The sequence below is a fragment of the Salvelinus sp. IW2-2015 genome, unplaced genomic scaffold, assembly GCF_002910315.2.
Source record: "Salvelinus sp. IW2-2015 unplaced genomic scaffold, ASM291031v2 Un_scaffold1013, whole genome shotgun sequence".
Taxonomy (NCBI): Eukaryota; Metazoa; Chordata; class Actinopteri; order Salmoniformes; family Salmonidae; genus Salvelinus; species Salvelinus sp. IW2-2015.
In genome coordinates this window covers 322,569-337,821 of record NW_019942687.1, presented here as the reverse complement: position 1 = coordinate 337,821, position 15,253 = coordinate 322,569, and the positions used below count along the sequence as shown (strand labels likewise).

The 15,253-nt window shown below is 42.7% G+C and overlaps 1 pseudogene; it reads left to right on the top strand.

Moving 5' to 3' along the window:
* Positions 1-7,818: 7,818 nt before the first annotated feature.
* Positions 7,819-15,253, top strand: part of LOC112069438 (serine/threonine-protein phosphatase 2A 56 kDa regulatory subunit gamma isoform-like) — a 52,558-nt pseudogene continuing 45,123 nt past the window's right edge.

Genomic DNA, 15,253 nt, shown 5'->3' with positions numbered 1-15,253 from the left:
AAAACAAGAGCCTGTTGACACTTTTTTTTTTTTTTGTATCTTGAATTGTATCAAGCATTTTTGTATTTATTGACATTCCAATGTTCTTTTGTGTGTTGACTGTATGACTTGACTGTAAATATCTTCTCGAATTGATACTAACTTCAAATGTTGGGAACCCAAAAAATAATAAAGGTTACCACGTTAACCAATTGCATTGCTTCATTTTGCTATTTGTTGTCGAATAAAATTAGCTTTTCTAGAGGTTTAGTTGGATACTGCACAAATACTCCAACGTTATAATGGTATACAGCTTTTTCTGTCAGTAGGGTAAGTTGATTAAAACAATTACATTCAGCATCCTGCCATCAAGGGAAATGAGTTATTTCTTACTTTTACCACTTTTTCTCCCCAATTTCATGGTATCCAATTGGTAGTTAGTCTTGTCTCATCGCTTCAACTCCCGTACGGACTCAGGCAAGGCGAAGGTCGAGCTGTGTATCTTCCGAAACAACCCAACCAAGCCGCACTGCTTCTTGACACAATGCCCACTTAACCCAAAAGCCAGCTACACCAATGTGTCGGAGGAAACGCTGCACCTGGCGACCATGTCATTGTGCACTGCGCTAGTGCACAATGGGACAAGGACAACCCTGCCGGCTAAACCCTCCCCTAACCCGGATGACACTGGGCCAATTGTGCGCCACCCCATGGGTCACGACAGCATGGGCTCTGTCACGCCCTGGCCTTAGTGTGCTTTGTTTTCTTTATTATTTTAGTTAGGTCAGGGTGTGACATGGGGAATGCTTGTGTTTTGTCGTTTTGGGTGGTTATATGGTAAAGGGGGTGTTGGGTTTAGTGTATGAGTTTGTGTTGAGTGAATGTTTCTAGGTATGTCTATGGTTGCCTGAGTGGTTCTCAATCAGAGACAGATGTCTTTCATTTGTCTCTGATTGGGAGCCATATTTAAGGCAGCCATGGGCATCATGCATTTTTGGGTAATTGTCTATGTTCTATGTTGCATGTGTGCACTAGTTCTTGCATAGCTTCACGTTCGTCTGTTTGTTGTTTTTGTTTCGTTTGTTCATCTTCAAAATAAAGAGAAGATGTATTTTTCACACGCTGCGCCTTGGTCCTCTCTCTCACCACAAGACGATCGTGACAGGCTCGAACCCAGAATTTCTAGTGGCACTGATAGCACTGCAATACAGTGCCTTAGACCACTGCATCACTCAGGAGGCCATAACAAGTATTATTTCTAACAAAGATGTCTATATATCTCAGAATGTTGTGTTTCCCTGGAAATGATCAGAATTCGTTTTAACATTACAGTTTTGAAAACCATAGCTTGTCCAAAAAACTGGTCTCCTGGCACAACTCATCCCAGGACTGGGGTAAGTTGAGCCACGGTACAGCATAAGTTAGGCCACCTACACATTTCTGTACTGAATTAAATATTACCACTCTTTTTAAAATCTTTTATCTTTATTTCCCTAACTCAATTCAACACAATCACAAGTGCTTTTTTGTTCTAATCATTTTAAATATATTTTAACACAGGCTTAACACCTTACACTTGACTTTTTTTAAACACTTTAAACATGGGGCAGGCCCTGTTAACTCATATCCCAAGTGATAATGCCTTGAATTATGCCTGGGAAGAAAACATTTACATTTGCTCAACTTGCCATTGGCTTACCCATTTTCTCAACTTACCCCAAGGCCATTGGTTCAAATTACCCCAAGGCAAACATTTTGACTCTATTAGCCCACAAAGCTTCAAGGATGCAATTTCATGCTAGGTTTAAGACCTCATATTGAAACTAATAACCCAACTGATGAAAAGAACAACCTTAAAATTATCTACTTTGGTTTAGAGGTTTCATGAATTAATTTGACCTGGTGAAATTTCTTACCACTTTTTCCATGTTTCTTCCTCCACACATTCCATGAAATGACCTCTTCCTAAATATTTGGTCAAATTATGAATTATACATTTTGTGGGTGTCTCAACTTACCCGTTTGGCTCAACTTACCCCACTCTCCCCTACTGTGCTGACAAATACTTTGCATTACAATCATTGTCTACGATAACAATTACATAGTTGCTTAGCCTATGAATAGACACCACGAATGGATGGAGAAGAACTCCATAATCAGAATACATATGCAACACAACATTATGCACTTTCATGGCATCTGCGTCTACTATGCTCTCCCTAACAGACTAACAGAGATAGTTGGCATATTCAACATGATGAGAAACTGCAATACTAGTACCAGCTACATACTATTTGCTGTATGTCTCCAGCAGTTGAAAATTTAAAAAAAAGTTACAACCATACAACAACAAAAAACTGCTATCTACCTGCCATGTTGGAGTAGGAGCCAGATAGACACCCATCCAACTTGACTGATGTCAACCAGCTGCAGTTTAAACGTGTCTTGCCAGCAGGGCGGGTGCCAATGGGTTGGTGCTCCTATTCATTCTCGAGCACTGTCTGTTAAAAAGAGACGTTGAGTCGCCTGACAGTTAGCAGCCTAATATATCGGCGAGGATAGGCGAAAATGTTCCGATGATGCTTCATCCAGACAAGTTGTGAGACACAAAGTTCGATGGGCAGAGAAGCCCACATTTTGGGAGCATGGAGAGGCCAGAGACAGACAGACAGACAGACAGACAGACAGACTAGTGAATTACAGAAGTTGGGTATTGGAGGAAGGCCATCAGTGAATGTTCTGCAAGCAGTACAGTGGATGAAGGCGCGGTATGAGCATGGTGAACAGAGCGCCATGGAAATGGCAGCGAAAAAGGAGAAGAGCTGAGTGCAGCGGGAAGATATGTGTTGATGAAGAATGGCCAAGCACAAACTGTATTCTGTTGTCTGCTGGCTCAGAAATTTAACCTGATGAGAGTGAGGATGAATGACCTGTGGTGGCATGTGTGGTGAAGCCCTCCGAGTCCGAGCCAAGGCCCGATGATCATGCAAAGGATGATTCATGCCCAGTGGGAGTGACATTTTTGGAGCCAGTGGATCCCTGCCTTTTGGCTGATCCATATGTAGTCTCAGGCTGGGTAGAAAATAAGTTGTGTACTGTTAAATCTGTGAAGATAGCTCAAAGATGACTTGTGACTTCTGTCCAGAGGTAGTGGGCTCTTCTCATCACACGCCTAGGAACAAGACCTGTGACTTGCTTTGTTTTCCAGAACAGGGCGCCTTTGAAAGGAGTGATTACTGGGGTGGCATTAAGTGTTGAGATGCAGCAACTGAAATTGAAGATTCCCTGTGTCTGTGACTCCCGTCGTTTGGTGCGACGCAGACACGGTGGCGAGCGTGGTGAAACTGAGAAGACATCATCTATCCTTTTGAGTTTTGAAGCAGAGTCTTAATCTGATAAACTAATGTTAAGATGTCAGTTATCCCGTGAGAGATTTTGTGCCAAACTCGCTGAGGTGTTTCAGATGCCAAGTTTATGGTTATGTTGCAATAGTGTGTAGGAGGGAGATTCTGAGATGTGAGAAGTGCAGGAGGGCCTGGGACAAAGGAATGTCTAGTATTGGTGGAAAAAACTGCCTCAATTGTGGGGGTGCCCATGTTGCTGGGGATCAGAAGTGCCCAGTGCAAGAGAGACAGGTTGAGGTTGCCAGGGTCAGAGTAGAGGAGAATGTGTCATATGCTGAGGCAGTGAAGAGAGCGCAGGATGATTGGTCAAGGGTGAGTAGTAGGCCTCGGCCAATACAGTGATATGAATTCATGCTTCAGTAAGGTTGGCTTCTTTGCATTCATTGCCTTGGTTATCAACTGTACCACAGAAATGGAATGTAAATCACAGAAAATAGATGCAGAGCCCCACATGTTTTGAGCCCCACCTGTTTTGCATGCTATTTTGGCATTAATACGTGTCACATATCAGTTTGAAAACAATGTAAAAAATATATATATTGAGTTAATAAAGCCGCAGCTCCAAAATGCAGGTGTTTCAGCCTAGCTCAGTGCTTTCTGTGGTGGTGGGGCAGCCATCGGAAAATACAGAGCATAGGGGTTGGTAATCTTCTCTAGTTGCGCCATGATTGGCTTAGTGTTCCGTCACTCATGGGACACTACGTCACCGCCAAATCTACAGGGAGAGCTAGAAAGTTCAAGCCCCCTTGGGTGCTGCCATAGATTTACATTAGAAGTGCCCATCTAAGAAGGCGCAGGATCATTGGCCACAGATAAAATTATCAAATAATCTACCGTAGCTTTGATTGGACTGATCATGTCAACATCATGAACAACACTCGGGCTCCCAAGTGGTGCAGTGGTGTAAGGCACAGCATCTCAGTGCTAGTGGTGTCACTACAGACCCTGGTTCAGTTCCAGGCTGTATCACAACCAGACATGATTGGGAGTCCCATAGGGTGGCACATAATTGGCCTGGTGTCATCTGGGTTAGGTTTTGCCCAGGGTAGGCTGTCATTGTAAATAATAATTTGTTCTTAACTGACTTCCCTAGTTAGATAAATAAAATCATATTTTCAAAATCATAGCAAGCAAACTAGATAAGCGTCATCATCATGAATCACCTCGACAATCTACTGGCAAATCCTTGTCATATGAAGAGAAATTATAGATAAAACGTATCAGTGCTCATTGGCCATTGGACATAAACATGACACAACAAGTTGGAAATCGCAAATTCAACAATGAGTAGTTAGGAAGGAATAAATGCCTAACTGCAAGCGCTGCAAAGCAATCACTATTTTGCTTCCGCTGCTATTTGATGGAGAGTGTGTGTGATCCAAGTCTGGATAAACGTTCAAGGATAAACATTCACACGCAACACCATGGGTCAGAAAAGGTTGAATACATTGGCCCTGCTGTCAATCCAGCATGAATTCTGCCGCATTCAAAACAACTGGAAACTCGGAACTTGAAAATCTCAGACTTCAGTGAGTTCACGACAACTGGGAATGATCTCCGACTGGGAAAATCCGTTTAGAACTTTCATCCAACTTGGAATTCCAAGTCGGGAACTCTGGCCTCTTTCTAGAGCTCCGACCTGAAGATCACTGACATCATGATTCAACTTTCTTTTTTTCAGAGTTTACAAATCTATAGAATGCCAGACTTTGAATGCAAAGTTTCATGACAAAATTTGCCCACAAGCAGGACCGCGCCATCTTCCTGTTCAAGTGTGCACAGTGGTCCAAAAATGTATTGTATGCTTCTGCATAAATTATGTAATATGCCAGGGAGATATGTATACTGTAGTCAAGAAAGTAATACTAAGTGTATGTTGTGTAGTAAGCTGTTATTAGCCCATGTGCATCACCCTAATAATTTGGTCCCTTTCCTTCTCACAAGTTAGCCTACTGTTCTGACTTGCTGGTGCACATGTAGCCTATAAGCTGTTTTAAAGAAATGTCATCATCGAATATAGTAAGAACTTTCATTGTCTGCTTATATGCCCCATTTTATTTATCCTAAGGTTTTGACTTGGTGTACAGGGAGAATACTGTAAGAACAGCCCATGTTCTGAATTTTGTCGCAGTACATTTCAAAAGTGCTGAACAAATAGTTATATCTTCTATGGAGGAAATTATATTGGAAGGTCGGAAGGCCCAGCTGCGTTGTTGTAGGCACGTTATTGGGGACATGAGCAGAACTCCGGAATGGGAAAATGGAGTCCCTAGAGAAAGCAAGTACAAGATGGGTGTCAAGATGGAGCGGCAGTATTATCATAAGGAGATGTGTACTTGCAAAACGGAGAAGGAATGGAAGGAAAAAGAGAGGGAGAAGAGGTCCAAGAGAATGAGGGAAGAAGAGGGTGAGCTTGAGTCGGATAAAAATGGTGGGAAAAAGGGAGATGGTTTGTCAAAGAAGAATGGTAGAAAGTGTAAGCAGAGGGAGCTGAAGACAGGAGGAGAAATGGAAGTGAATGAGGGGGAAGTATCAGAGGTGGTAGGTGCGGTAAAGTCATCGGAGACCGAGGTATGTACCGAGGATCATGATGAAGAAGAGTCTGTGACATTAGGAGTGAAGCTTATGGAAAAGTGGACTCCTGCCTTTTGACTGATCCATTTGTGGTTTCACGGTGGGTGAAATCGGTGAGGGTAACCAGAAGTGTTCTAGTGATAATTGTTTGTGTTTCTGTTGGGCAGAGGAAGAATCTGTTCGAAGTAAAACTAATGGGGGCAAGAAAAGTGAATTGTTTCGTTCTCGAGAAAAGGAAATCAATGAAAGGAGTGATAACTGGGGTAGCAGTAGATATATACGTTGATCAGCTGAGGGCAAAGATTCCCGGTGTATGTGATGCTCGTCGTTTGATTCGACACAGACAGGGTGGCGAGAGTGGGAAACAGAAGAGTTTTGAAGTTGAGTCTTTGCCTGATAAAGTGAAGTTAGAATATATAACTTATCCTGTACGAGCGTATGTGCCGATTACGTCAAGACGTTACAGGTGTCAAGCTTATGGGCATGTGGCAGCAGTGTGTAGGAGGGAGGGTCCAATGTGTGAGAAATGTGCAGAAGGGCATGAGACAAAGGAATGTGTAGTATTGGGGAAAGTAGTGGAATGTGTTAATTGTAGGAGTGCCCATGGAGCTGGGAATCAGAAATGTCCCGTGCGAGAGAGGCAGGTTGAGGTTTCCAGGGTTAGAGTAGAGCAGAAGTTTTCATATGCTGAGGCAGTGAAGAAAGAAGAAAAAGATGGGTTAAAGGGGAGGAGTGGTGAGAGTAGTAAAGATATACCAGTACAGAGGGATAGGCCAAAAAGTGAAATAAGTTTCAGTAAGATTGGACTTTTAGCATTTATAACAATGGTTATTAATGGTACTGCAGGGATGGATTGTAAGTCTCCGAAAATTGAGGTTGTGGTGGCAGCTGCAGAGAGGAATTTGGGTGTGCAAGACTTGACAGCAGAAGAGTTACAGGATGTGTTAAGTGGTGATGTCCCATCCTTTCAGGGTGATGGTATGAGGTAGGAATAAATACATTTAATTAGTGGAGTAGTGGGGTGTTAATTTTATTTTATATAATTTTGAGATTATAGAGTATAGTGTTAGATGGTAGGGTATTTATTTAGTACATTTTTCTTTTTCAAGTAAAGTATAAGGGAGTTGTACTCCAGTCTAGCTGTTAAACCTCATAGATGAAGAAGTTATATCAACTATGTCTGTTTTAGCTTGCTCATTATTGTCTTAATTGAAATTACGAATTGCCTCTTATCCGCTCATAGTTCCCTTATGCCATAGTTTGTACATCTCAATTGTCAGTAGAAACCACATTTGTTTAAGCTAGTCAGCCATATCAGCTATGTTATTTTAAAAGGCAGTAAATGAGGCTGAACAGTTTGGCTGCCAGGCAAGGCTCCTCTGATAGCAAGGATTTACTCCATGGGGCTTAAAAGAAAGCTCTGCTGTTGGGACAGCTATATGTAGTCCCTAACAGTTTGTGGGCAAAGTTTGTCACCGTTATAGTGCAATGCATGTATTGTTTAGTGTTGTGTAGTGGCTTTGCTGGCATGCATAAAACATTATTACATTTTTTTGTCCCACCAAGATTTACATGCTAAAATCGCCACTGCGTGTAGAGGTTTTACTGCAGAAGACTTATAAGGTTTTGAACGAAAGAGTCTCGCCCTCCCAGGCGGTCAGCCTGGTATAGGATCAGTAAGGGGCGAAGTAGTGGATTGTGGGGGTGATTTTTATTAAATAGTGGTAGGTTACATAGGTGTAGGGTTAATTGGTGGTGAAATGTTTTCCTTTTTATTTTTGTATCACAAAATATAACGTGATCGACCACACACTACCGCACAGTAGGTGGCGGCATGCACAAACAAAATATGCGAACGCCATGATACCAAAGAAGAAGAACTGCTAAACGTCGTTAGGCTTTAGCTTCTGGAGAGCGTCAGAGAGGGAACGAGGGCGGCTAAATTTTTGCAATGCCGAATAAAGCGAAAAAAGAGAAGGTAAGTTGGGAGTTGGCTTGCAAAACCGCCCATACGAGTAGTGATGTACAACAACTCGTTTGAACTACGAACAGGCGGCCGTCGACTCGACATTTGCAATGTCCCATTATGACTAGCTAATGTTAGCTAGCTATGCTAACTTGGATAGCTACTGTTAGCTGGGTAGTTGCGTGTAGCCAGTCAGATTATTTGTAACAAAAAGTACAGTACGATTTGAGGGACATAAACGCATAGTTAACGTTTGCTACAATTAAAGTTAACTTCTTAAAGTTACTAAATAACTTGTTCAACTTCAACAAAACTGTCAAAAACATTAGCTTTGCTTGGGAAGGTAAACATGAAGTGCTAACGTTAGCGTTTGACATTAGTCAACTTGCCCCCTGTCCCTACACATTACTTAGCTGACTTTTGAATAAGGCATGTCTAAAATATGTTTTCTTTACAGGAGTCGGGAAAAGTTGTCAAAACCGGAGGTCAGGAAAACGACCATGAGGTAACTAAACACCTCGCTAGCTTTTGAGAATCCGTCTATGAATGTGCAAGATAAACACTTGACGTTAGCTACTACAGCACCAAAAACTATATATATATATATATATATATATGGTTTTGAATGCAAACATTTCAATGCCATTTTGTTCTACCCAAGCAGCGGATATGAACCTGATTCACATGTAGAGAGACTAGTTGTCCGTTTCAAAAACATGGTAGTCACTATCCCTTTACTTTGTCAGAATATAAATAATGCTTGCATAACATTAGCTACTACCATTGTGATCTGAGACCACTTAAGATGGCTAGTTATGTCAGTTAAAATCAGATGTACTGAAGATGTAGATATGGCCATGAATCCACAGGAACATACACCAGTCAGGGATTAAGCCCTCATAGAAACGGTTTGCCCTCCTCTCGCTCTCTGGGGGTGTAATCCGGGGTTATCTATCTGTACTGTGTGTCATCAGCCATGCAGCCGAACTGCTAATGTGTCAAATTGAAATCGCTGTATTACTCCCACAACCCAATCCAACCCCTCTCTGCATACAGCCAGGTTCCGCTCTCCTCTGGGATGCTTGTGGCCACTGGGGTTCTAAGCTTTTGACCGTCAGTGGGATGATGACAATGAAACCATGGGAGTCATATTATACAGGCTGGTTCAGGCTTAGTAATACCCTTTGTTTAAGCGCCAATGGCCTAAGCTAGCACGACCTTCTCATTGTTTGAGCTGGGTTAAACAGGGCGTTAGATGCAAGCAGAGAAGTTTGTTGATATGTCTGTTCAGAAACAAACAGAATAAATGTCTGCCTCTTTGGTTACATGTAGCTAGACTTATTTCCTGTCTCCTGTGTTTTTTTGGATGTGTGAACCACACCACTTTCTTACCCAAGGGCCTGACCAGCTGCAGTATGAAGCTAATACAGTATATAAAGCTGACACCGCTATGAAGGTATAAAGTTATGAAGCTAACACATTGGGTAAATTAATCAGCGGGAGAGAAGACCTTCTGTTGTGTCATGGGTCAGTAATCCAGGCCCGTCATGGGTTCCAGCAGCTCTATTCCTCCCACTACTAGACAGTCGGCAGGCCGGTGGCTCACTAAGAAGGCCTAAAACCCTAAACCCCTGTCTTGTAGTGTGAAAGGCAACATTTAGTTGAGTTCAGTGAATTTGACAAATCCCCCTTCTGATGTAACTCCATAGCGGAGAGACAGCCTTGTCAGGTGTATGTGTTGTGATTAATGGGTCCCAGCAGGCAGGTGGGACAAGACTATGAGAAACTGCCCACATTTACCAGTTTTCATATCTAACCTAGGGGGGGCCGGGACGACTCTACACTGGGTTGTGTTCAGTAGGGGGAAACCTTTTGAAATTAGATACAAAATGAATAGTCCCTCCGTTTCATTGTTTTTTGTTTGGTGTCTAATGAACAAACCTGGGTGCATGCTCTGATCCATGCCCCCCCCCCCTCCACACAGCAGGGTTCCAATAGGAAAGGCAGTAACAGCGTCCCTCCCGCCACTCAGCTGCTGAAGGGCAAGCAGCCGGGTTCCCAGACGCCGGTCAAGAAGGACAAGAGGCAGAGCTCGTCCCGCTTCAGCCTCAGCAACAACAGAGAGCTGCAGAAGCTGCCTGCCTTCAAAGGTACGATTGGACCTAATCTAGCCTATTCCTAGCCCTCTCTCTTGTCTCATGCTTTCAAAGGTATGACTGCACAGTAAACCACTCCTAGTCTAGGCTAGTCCTAACTCAGCCTATTCAAAGACATATATTTTGTCTCCGTTCACTCCATAAGCGAAAGTAAATCTAGCTATCTAGGCGATGGTCTGTATCCTGTATTGGCTTGGTAAGTTTTGGTTTCTCAGCCCTCCCAACTGATCTATGTGCTGGCCCCTGTCCCATTACCCCCAGCCCTGGCTTATCCTCTAGGTTTAGCCCTGGTAAGCTTTAGCATAGCTGCCTGCCATCTCCAAAAGCTCTCTTGCATTCTTATCTGATGTAAATCACAGCAATGTCACCATCACTCTCTCTCGCTCTCTGTGCAAGTCTCTGTACCTCCCCACTGCTCTGCCATGCTATAAAATGTACCTCCGACAGCGTTGCTCAAGACGTGGAAACAAACAGTGGACGTAAAGGGCTCTGACTTTGCGCTGGATTTAACACAAGTGTCTATATTTAGGGGGTAATCCAGAGATAAGGCTTTGATGCTGCCAGGTCCTTGTTTCAGGATGCTGCCGGTTGCCAGATAAGCGTGTGGTTGGCAGGGAGCTACATTACAACCCACCTACCCTCCCCTGCATTTCTCATGGACAATATCAGCACTGGCGCATGCAAATCCTATGCAGTGTTATAATGTTACTACTGTGAGTGACTGGCATGCAGTTGGCTGTCCATGGCAAACTATTATAGATGTGGAATGTGCGCAGTATTCACATCCAGCAGATTTCATAAGTACATAAGCTATGCTACACCATGTGAAAAGGACAGGACCCGTGCATTACTTAGGCCTAGATGCAGGGTCTGAAATAACATGGAACATTTGGTGTTTGGGGCAAAGTGGAGAGCTGCTTTAGTTTCTGTCTACATCCAACTCTGTCTAGAGTAACCACGCAAGCCAACTGCTTCAGCAGTGATAGTATGTCCTGTACACCTCTCACTCGTCCCTGTGTCTTCTGTCAGACCGCTTACATTCAGGCAGACGCTTATCTCTGATCATGTAATACTTTTGTTTCCTTTCTCTTGCGTTACTGTGTTCTTTACGAGTTCGATAAGCTCCGAGTCGTGGTAACAGTTGGTCACATCATGGGCCCAACGAGGGCTTTTGATAAGGTTGTTCTGCTAATATTGTCCGATGGACCATGACCTTGTGGGTGTTATCAGTGGTCCTGTCCTAATAGGCAGTCAGGCACCTAGCAAGGCCTGCTTTCATTCCACACATTCTCCTCTGGATGGAGATAAACTCTGTTTGTCGGCAGCAGTCAGGCTACACCGAGCTTTAGTGCTGCTGCTTTTTGAATGGCTGAACTACTGCAGACTAGACCGCTACACAGAGCTTTACCACCGGGCTGGCTCTGGACACCTGGGCCACATGAAGAGGTAGAGTGCTGCTTTTGGAGAGTTAGTTCTGTGTAGCTGAAGAGCTGATTTCCGAGAGCTACAATGAACTTTAGGGGTTGTTTATTTTGTGTTCCACAGAGCTTTAATAGGTGCCTCTTTTTGACAGAAGACTGACCAGGCAGGGGAAGATGCAGCCTGATACCACCTCACATTATTGCTGAGTGGAATATGCAGTCTGCATCCTGTTCACGTGGTGGTAATGCCTAAAAAAAGCTGTTCCAGGATAATGTTGACCTTTTCCACAGTTTGATAAGCATGACCAACTTGCTACTTTGGGGGAAAAACAAACACCACAGTGTTTCAGACAAGTGTCTGTTTTTAGTTAACCCCCCACTTGGCTCTCAACTCTCCCACCCTGCAAGGGTTTGCCAAAAGGTGGTGAAGAAAGAAACGAACAGCAGCTGGTGTTTTTGTTTGAGATCCCGTGACAGAGGAGCTCTCTTGGGAGGGATACAGTTTCTCTCGCTCTCTGTTGGGAACTGTTGTCTGGAGGAACTGTTGTTTCAGAGCGGAGGAACTTCACTCTGTGTGACTGTGAACTCAAGTCATTGGCTGGATGACATATGGCTTCAGTAGTAGCTTGAGGTCAATAGAAAGTGGTGTTGAAGTGTCAGCAGACTCGTAAAAGAAGTCTTCAATTACTTATATTGACACATCTTTGAAATGGCTCAAACAGACCTTGTTGTTATAGCCAGAGTAGCCCGACGCGTCACAAGTTCAGTCCAGTTGTTCTGCACAACTGTAGAGGCTAGCGGGAGAGTTTATATAAATGGCTGGAGCCCGGTGGCCTGTGCCAAATGAGAGTTTGGAGGATAACCAATGAGTGAGTGCGTGCAGTCTGTATCAGAAGAACAACAGCTCTTCAGACAGGAGAATGCCCCATGACTAAGCAGGCCAGAAACAGCTCTATCTCACACACACACACACACTTGTTTTTTTTTATTCTTGTGGGGACCTAAAATGTATTTCCATTCAAAATCCTGTTTTATCTAACGTTAACTTCTAACGCCACACCCTAACCCCTAAGCTTAAAATAGCCTTTGTCCTTGTGTGGACATGGGAAATGTCCTAACAAGGGAGAATTTCTTGTTTTACTATCCTTGTGGGGACTTGTGGGTATTTCAGGTCCCCACGAGGATAGAAGAACAAGACGACACACAGAGCTGGGCGGTGTTTCTGTTGCATGTATTTTAATGATTTCGGAGGATTTTCTATGATGTGTTGAACTACACTCCAGTGTATTTTGTAACAGATACTTTTGAAAGCTGTAATTTGTATTTTCAAAATACTTCACTGTACCATTTCTTTATAGCAGTTCAACATTTTGTGGCCCCCTTTCACCCTACATTGGTATCAAGTCTGATGGCACTATGGTGTGATATGAGCATCTGATAAATTAACTATATGTAATGTAAAAAGGAACAATTGCATAACATGTTGACTTACTCTGATCTCCGCACTGAAACGAGGTCAATGGCAATACCCAGTGTGCTTTGCAGTTGTTCATTTTCACATATTTACATTTTGGTCATTTAAAAGATGCTCTTATCCAGAGTGAGAGTGCATTCAACTAAGATGGATAAAGAACATATCACTGTCATAGAAGTTTCTTTAACGGTTACTGACAATGTTGTTTCTGTTAACATATCACTGTCATAGAAGTTTCTTTAAACGGTATACTGAAATTGTTTCTAGTTAACATATCAACTGTCATAGAAAGTTTCTTACGTTACTGACAAGTGTGTTCTGCTTAACATATCACTGTCATATGAAGTTTCTTTAACGGTTACTGACAATGTTGTTTCTGTTAAATATTCAATGTCATGAGAAGTATTTTACGATTACTGACAAATGTGTTTCTGTTAACATATCACTTCATAGAAGTTTCCTTTAAACGGTTACTTGGACAATGTTGTTTCTTTAACATAATACTGTATAAAGTTTCTTTAACGTTACTGACACAATGTTGTTTCGTTAACATATCACTGTCATAGAAGTTTCTTTAACGGTTATGACAAGTGTGTTTCTGTTAACATATCACTGTCATAGAGTTTCTTTACGGTTACTGACAACATGTTGTTTCTGTTAACATATCACTGTCATAAGAAGTTCTTTAAGCGGTTAAGACAATGTTGTTTCTGTTAACATATCAACTGTCATTAGAAGTTTCTTTAACGGTTACTGACAATGTTGTTTCTGTTTACATATCACTGTCATCAGAGTTCTTTTCCGGTTACTGACAATGTTGTTTCTGTTAACATATCACTGTCATAGAAGTTTCTTTAACGGTTACTGACAATGTTGTTTCTGTTAACTCAGCTACTTCCAAATATATTTTAAAGTACATGTATTTTAATTAATTGATACATTGGTCTTTAGGGTATTTTGTAGTTGTATTTTGTACTTTATGCCCATCCCTACACCACACACACACACACACACACACACACTAAATACTTGAATCCAGAAATCACATTACATTAATGATTTAAACATTTCAAAGGTCTTGGTTACAAAAAGCTTCCCTTCTCCACACAGCTAGGCTGCCCATAACAGCTATAACAGAGCATTACTTCACCAGTTGCTTTGCTCTAGTCTTATGCAGGCCTGCAATCTTTAGTCCACGTACTGTAAAGCTATGTACGTGGCTGAGACTGCCAAATATCAGCGCCACCACACACACACAAACCAGGAATTGCTTTTATATAACTAAACTGAATTACCTGTTATCAGTATTTTCTAATTGTAAATAATTCTACTGGTAACAATACATTTACCAACTATTCTCCTCTTGAATACTGCCAATGGTACTAGTTAACTTATAAGAGAGAGGGTTCTTCCTTTCACTTTCTCACAGAGTATTCAGTGTGGCGCACAGTGACATTAGCTCTCTCCCCATGTGCTACTTTGCCAATAGACACGCAGCCTCCCTCACCTCTAATGTAAAGACCGTTGGTTCAGTCTGTATCTATAGCAACATCAATACTTACTCATACCTTCCTATAGTGACCCTGGACACAGAACATCCAGATCGAAAACACGCAGCAGCTAACCTGACTGGTCATCTTCAGTTCGACCTCCTACAAAGCTAAGGAATCCCGCTGTCAGTTGGAACATTTTCTGAAAACGCAGTTGAGTTCACAAGTTGCACTATGACTCACTTCACCTATTTGATTTAGGTCAGAAACCACAGTAGGGGGGAAAGCATGAAACACGCCAAGAATCTCACTGCCGATAGGTACTTATCACAGTGGGAGGCTGTTCCTTCTCTTACTAGACAGAAAGCTGTACTTGCTGCGTGCTGAGCCGGTAGCGACGAACCTGCCATTTCTCCTTGTGGACTCGGTCAACAACTTGACTTTGAACCAATGGGTGGCAGGTAGCCTAGTGGATTGAGGGTTGGGCCAGTAACCGAAATGTTGCTGGATTGAATACCCGAGCTGACAAGGTAAAAAATCTGTCGTTTTGCCCCTGAGCAAGGCAGTTAACCCACTGTTCCTCGAGCGCCGAAGACGTGGATGTTGATTATGGCAGCCCCCTGCACCTCTCTGATTCAGAGGGGTTGGGTTAAATGAGGAAGACACATTTCAGTTGAATGCATTGTTGTACAACTGACTAGGTATCCCCCTTTCCCCAATCCGAGAACACAAACCCCCACGTGGGGACCGGAGTTTGGAATTTGGAATTTTCTCCATATATCGGTTAAA